Raw genomic sequence first — 6,978 nt, 5'->3', positions numbered from 1 at the left:
AAGGTGGTCCACATAGCTATTCCAGCAGAGCTCGGGCTGGTATCAGGAATGGAAAAATCAGGGGTTCTCCTCCAATACCAGAAAATTCTCCAGCTGCAAACAGCAAACCCCTGTCCTCTTCTGGGAGCAAGGGTGGTGGGTTGGGGGCGGGTGGGCATGGTGAGGAGAGCAGAAAGCAAGCTTACTCCCAAATGATCTGCACTTGAAGACTCAGCACCCGCTGGATTTCAGGGGTCCTCACTGTGGATCTTCATGCTGAACCCCAGGAGCTTTTTCTAGGCAGGGGCTCATGCTTTCTTAAACCAGGTCAGGGGTGTCAGGTCACACCCTGGTCCCCATCCTTCTGCCTTCCTCACTCACTCCCTGTCTTCTCTCTCCTTCCCCTTTGCACCACCAAGATTATATCTCAAGCTTTCCTTCCCACTGCCTTTACAACCCTGTGCACACAGATACATAGAGGGAGGGAGGGTTTAAGAGTAGAAATATGTGTATTTCCATTCCTTATAAGGTAACAGAGTCACTGAATTAGAACAAAAATGAAGTTCACTGATGAACGTGATCTCAAGTGTTGTAACCAGATATAACATCAAAAACACTGTTCTTATCAAATCAACATGTGTTCACCTTAAATTTACACAATATGTTTCCATTACATCTCAATGAAGCAGGGAAAAAAAAAATACAGAACTGACCATTAGAAAGAGCTCGTTTTAGACTCTTTTAAGACGGTTGATGGTGAGTGCTGTGCCTAGTTGCTCAGTTGTGTCTGACTTCTTGCGACCCCATAGACTGTAGCCAGCCAGGCTCCTCTATCCATGGACTTCTCCAGGCAAAAATGCTGGATTGCCTTGCCATGGCCTTCTGCAATGTTGGTGAGTATCAAAACCCAAGGCTAGGGACTTCCCTCGTGGTCCATGGGTTGAGAATCTGCCTTCCAATGTAGGGAATGTGCGTTTAATACATGGTGGTTAAGATCCCATATACCAGAGGGCAGTAGAAAGGACAAAGGATCCTGCATGCCATGACTAAGACTCGAGGCAGCCAAATAAATGAATAAAAATATACATATTTTTGAACTCTATGCTCTTTACATTCTTCTGGATGTATTTGTAAGCATGATATTAACAGTTTTGTTTATTTATGGATACACCATGAGACTTCCTGCAGGATCTTAGTTTCCTGACCGGGGACTGAACCCAGATCACCAGAGTGATAGCATTGAGCAGTAAACGCTGGTTTGCCAGGGAATTCCTAGTTTGATTTACTTAAAGGGTTTATTTTTATTGTATGCCCAAAGGTACATCCTTTGCTGTGTTTACACTTACAATAAAAACATTTTGGATGTCAATTTTAAAATGTTTGCAAAAACTTAGGGGAAAGGAAGGAACATGTTGACTACATATTTATGCTTCTAGGCTTCCCTAATGGCTCAGACAGTAAAAAGTCTGCCTGCAGTAGAGGAGACCGGAGTTTGATCCCTGGTTCAGGAAGATCTCCTGGAGAAGGGAATGGCTATCCACTTCAGTATGCTTGCCTCGAGAATTCCATGGATAGAGGAGCCTGGGGAACTACTATCCATGGGTTTGCAAAGAGTCAAACACAACTGGATGACTAACACTTTCATTTTCATATGCTTCTAAAGATTGTTCAAATCTCAGAGTCACCTGGGACATTATTAAACATAGAGATTCCAGGGCTGCATATCATACCTAAGAAACTAAAATTGCCTGAGGAGGGGGCCTGGGCATCTGAAAGTTCAATGTTTGCCTCACTTGATTCTGATGTGACGTGAGTCCCAGGGTGTAAAATCATCCAATACTTTGGGAAAGATTGATCTCTGGTGGTTCAGCAGTTAAGAATCCACCTGTTAATGCAGGAGACCTGGTTTCAATGAAAGGGTTGGAAAGATCTCCTGGAGGAAGAAATGGCAACCCAGTCCAGTATTCTTGCCTGGGAAATACCATGGACAGAGGGGCCTGGCAGGCTACAGTCTATGGGGTCACAAAAGACTCAGACACAACTTAGCAAGTAAACCACAACAGTGAAAGTGAAAGTCCCTCAGTCGTGTCTGACCCTTCCTGACCCCATGGACTATATACAGTCCATGGAATCGTCCAGGCTAGAATACTGGACTGGGTAGCCTTTCCTGTCTCCAGGGGATTTTCCCAACCCAGGGATCAAACCCAGGTCTCCCACATTGCAGGCAGATTCTTTACCAGCTGAGGCACAAGGGGAACCCAAACAACAGTAAAAACATGCTTAAAATATCCAAGAATCTACTCCTTCAGGAGACCCTGAGGGTTGAGGGTCAGGAATTAATTTTTTCTTCATGTGACACACTGAGCACCTGCCTTGGGAGAAGCGTGTTCTTGGTAATTCAATAAACCAATCAGATGTTGTAGCTTGAGCAGGGAGCTTCATCCTCCCCACCACTCTTCAGAGATTCTAGGACCTCCACACTCTGTCCTGGGGCTTCTGGATGTCCTTCATACTAAAGGAAGTTAGTGTATAAGCAAAGCTCAGAGATCTGGATCCAAACTTCTCAGTTTGGGCCACACTTGCAAATCTCCTGGGCTGTGCTTTGTAACCCTCAGTGAATCTAAGGATTTCCCTACGTGTCTTGTGTAAAAACATATTCTCGTCCAACAGTTGTGAGTGGGGCCTGAGAGTCTTGAGTTTCTCACAAACTCCAGGTGTTGCCCAGGCTGCTTAAGGTGTCCATATTAAACAGTGAGTACTAGAGAGTTTTGAAAAGTACTGATTGATTTTGAAAAGTTCTGGTTGATTTTGCCGATCTTACTCCATACCCACAGAATAAGTATCTCCAGGAATGGGACCAGGGAGTCAATGTTACTAAGCGTCTCAGATATTTCAAAGGAGCAGGTAGGGTGCAACGTGAAGCTACACCACAATGTGTAGCCAGGCACATCACCCTACCATCAACCCTGTTTTGGGCTTCATTGTGTCCTACAAAATCCATATGTTGAGGGGACTTTCCCAATGATCCAGTGGCTAAAGCTCTCCACTCCCAGTGCAGGGGGCTGGATTTCGGTCCCTGGTCAGGGAACTAGATCCCACGTGCTGCCAGGAAGTCCAAAGACCCCACATGCCACAACTAACAATCGGTGCCATCAAATAAATTAATTCATTTAAAAAAATTATCTGTAGAAGTCCTATCCCCCTACACTTTGGAATGTGACTATATTTGTAGATTATATTCTTAACAAGGTAGTTAAACTCAACGAAGGCACTAGGGTAAGCCCTAGTCCAATCTGATGGTTCTCTACATAAAAAGAGAGAGCAGAATTCCCTGCAAGGCCAGTGGTTAGGGCTCAGAATTTTCACGGCCAAGGGCCCCATTTCAATCCCTGGACTGGAAACTAAGACCCAGAAGTGAAGCAGCATGGCCATAAAAAAAAAAAAAAGAGGAAATTAGGACACACAAGACATCAAGGATGCATGGACATAAAGGGACAGGAGGACACGAGAATGCAGCTGTTTGTGCATCAGGGAAAGAGATCTCCCGAGAAACCACACTGTCAACACCTTGATCCTGGACTTCTAGCCTCCAGAACTGGGAGAAAACAATTTCCTGTCGTTTAGGTCTCTTGTATATCTTGTGGCCACCTTAGTACATTAATGCGTTCTTTAGATCAGGAGTCCCTGAAGAGGGCTCACCTCAAGGACAGGTGGGGAGTATGCAGGTGATGACTCAGCTCCCAGGTGACTTCTAAACATCAACAAATGCCCACCCCACCCCCCAGATTTTCCAGGACACAGCCTGCTCCTGTGGACCCCTTCTTGCAGACCACTGCTGCTAAAAGTCCCCACCCAACTCTCGTTCTGGCCCCAACTTTCTTTACTTCTCTCCTAGACTGTGAGGGACAGAGCCTTGAAAACAGAGCAAGGCCTGTGCTCAAACCATCCTGGTTGTGAAGGGGAGTATGTGTTTTAACAAAAAATTAAAAAAAAAAGGAAGAAAACCCATAGCTGTCTAGCATAAGCTTAACACTGGATGTACAGAAAAGCCTTCACATGTTATGTTAGGAAGAAGCAGAGGACATGATTTCAACCTTTTCTTCAGGGAAGGTTTCCAGGAAGGAGGACAGCATGCTTTCTGTAGATGGGTTGAGAGCAGATGAATTTATTGGAAGGCCTTTGGGTCTGTAGCCAGGAAAGGAATATGAGTGGGGAGGGGGTATGTCGTCCTTCAGTTCTCTCTACCTCCAGAAGTTTCTATGATATGGGCCATGGTCATAGGGCTCCCAGAGATCAGGGAGAGAGGGATGTTTTGTGACTTCACCCAAGCCTGACCCATAGAAGGCTGCCTCTCAGCAGCCAACGTCAGACTTCTGGGCCATCTGCCAGGCTCAAGAAATGACCTACTAGGAACTCTCTGGTAGTCCTGGAGTGGTTAGGACTCTGCACTTTCACTGCTGAGGGCAGGGATTCTATACATAGTTGGGGAACTAAGATCCTGCAAGCTGCACTGGCTGGCCAACAATAGAAAACAAACAAAAAACAAACAAACAAAAGACAGACATGACCTTTCCCACCTTTCCTTCCATAGACAACCCCACAGCTGAGTCCAGTTCAGGTCCATTGCTGTGGTCAAGGAGGAAGCTCCCTTGGGCTTGTGGCTGTGGAGTGACATGGGGTCAGCCTGAGTGTCCACCAACAGGGCTGGGCATCTCACACCAACCGAGAACCTGGTACCCAGTAGGAGGTCAGGCCCTCAGGACACATGCGGGTGCCTGCTGACTACAGATCAGGGCTGTGTGAGAAGTGGACTCTACAAGGTGGTCAGAAGGCACACCTTTCAGGAGAGCACTAATCCAGGTGGCCAGACTCTTCCCACTTCCTCCGTCTCTAGGGGAGAACTTGGCGCTTCCATTGATCTCACAAACGTTTTCCTCTTCTACTCTCCCTGGAACAGCTTTATCTCAAGAAATTGTTGTTGTTCATTTGCCCAGTTGTATCTGCAACCCCATGGACCACAGTGTGCCAGACCTCCCTGTCCCTCACCATTTCCTGAAGTTTGCCCAAGTTCGTGTCCATTGCATTGGTGATGCAATCCAGCCATCTCATTCTCTGTCACCCTTTCTCCTTCAGGCCATCTCCACATAACCAACAACAGTCCTCTCCCAGGATGGCACTCTAAATCCCGTGTCCAGCTTCCAGACCCCATGCACACTGGTTGAGCTGCATTGCAGTTTGGGCCATATAGAGCCACGACACACATTATCTGTGTAACTTTTGCTCTATATAAATGATATTTCATCAGCTGTCTTACCTTGCTTCCTTTCAGTCCAAAGCAATTTACCCTTTACTGAAGGGGCTTGCCTCATTCTGGAAATCTCTTCCCTGCTTCTCTGTCTCCCACCACAAGGCTCAGGTTTTGTTTTGCTTCCTCTTATACTTCTTTTCCCATCTTAATTCCTTCCCACCCAGGTATATCTGAAACCCACATGGAACACTCTGGGGACTAGGGTCTTCTGCTAGTATTTATCTGATGCTCTGGGAAAACTATTGACCATGTAGAAGTGTTACTTCTGATCTATACATTGAGAGAGGTGCATTTCATATCCTTCTACATTTCTGCCTTCTTTGAACTTCTCAGTGTTTCCTGGAAAGCTCTATTACTCTTTTTCCTTGACAGCAAAACATGAAACATTAGTGGACATGAATTACTCTGTTTGATGGGACATTGCTTACGTACACACGTAACTGGTATTACTTTGACTTCCAACATGCTATCAAGCACATTTGTTGTTGTTGTTGTTTTCCCCCTAGAAAATTTCTCTTAATGATGAATTGTCATCAGCATGAAGAAATGCAGAACTTTCCACATAAAATATAATAGCATAACTGGGCTCAAGAAGTCAGCACTTGAATATATCTAGCTATATTTTGAATGTTCCTGACATTTTCCCAGAGTACCGATGTCTGATTTCAAATCTCAAAGCTTAATTCCATTCAGTGAGTCTCAAGGGTCAGAGACTGCCATGGGCATAATTTCATTCCTGTAGAATAAGTTGGCAAGTTCATACTTGACTTGACTACTTGGTACTTGACTACTTGATAAAGAGAGAAAACAACAATAACAACAATGACCAAAAAATAAACAAACAAAAAAAACACAGAAATGTGTAGTTAGTGATTCAGTCATAACAGGTACACATAAATTGATGTATAGACTATACAATCATCTATATCTACTTAATTGTTTCTGCTAATGACTTGGACACTGTGAATCACACACAAACCATTGAAAAAGAAAAGTAATTTTGGAAAATCCTTAGAGAAAAGAACATCAGAATTCCTTACCTGTCTCCTGGGAAATGTGTACGCTATTAAATTTGCAACAGTTAGACCTGGACACGGGACAATGAAGTAATTCAAAATCGGGAAAGGAATAAGTGAAAGCTATCTAGTGTTGCCCTGGTTATTTGGCTTCTGTGCAGAGGACCTCATGAAAAAATAAAATCCTAGATGAATCTCAAGCTAGACACAAAATTTATGTGGGCGATATGATAACTTAGTTATCCAGATGACAACACCCAAATGACAGAAGAATAATAGGAATTAAGGCGCCTCTTGATGAAGGTATTATCTGTTTCAAGTACAGACATCTGAAATGACATAGTCCTTCATAAAAGATGAAATTCTCAGTTTCACATTTGAAAATCTAGATGTATATTCCAGAATGTGAAATATAAAATTCTCTATTAGTCACATATACAAATCTGGGGACAATTTTTCCAACTTGAAATGTGGAATTCTCTGTACATCTCACATGAAAGTATACATACAATATTTTCTGCATAAAATGTGGAATTTTTCACATTAGAGGTATGAAAATCAGGATGCAGATTCTTTGAAAGGAAATATGAAAATGTCTATTTCACATATCAAAATATGGTCACAGGATTTCTCACATGAGATATGGAATTTTTTGATATTTCTCATTTGAAAATC

The sequence above is a fragment of the Bos taurus genome, chromosome Y (assembly GCF_002263795.3).
Source record: "Bos taurus isolate L1 Dominette 01449 registration number 42190680 breed Hereford chromosome Y, ARS-UCD2.0, whole genome shotgun sequence".
Classification (NCBI taxonomy): domain Eukaryota; kingdom Metazoa; phylum Chordata; class Mammalia; order Artiodactyla; family Bovidae; genus Bos; species Bos taurus.
The sequence above is the reverse complement of the archived record's forward strand: the minus strand, read 5'-3'. Positions refer to the sequence as shown.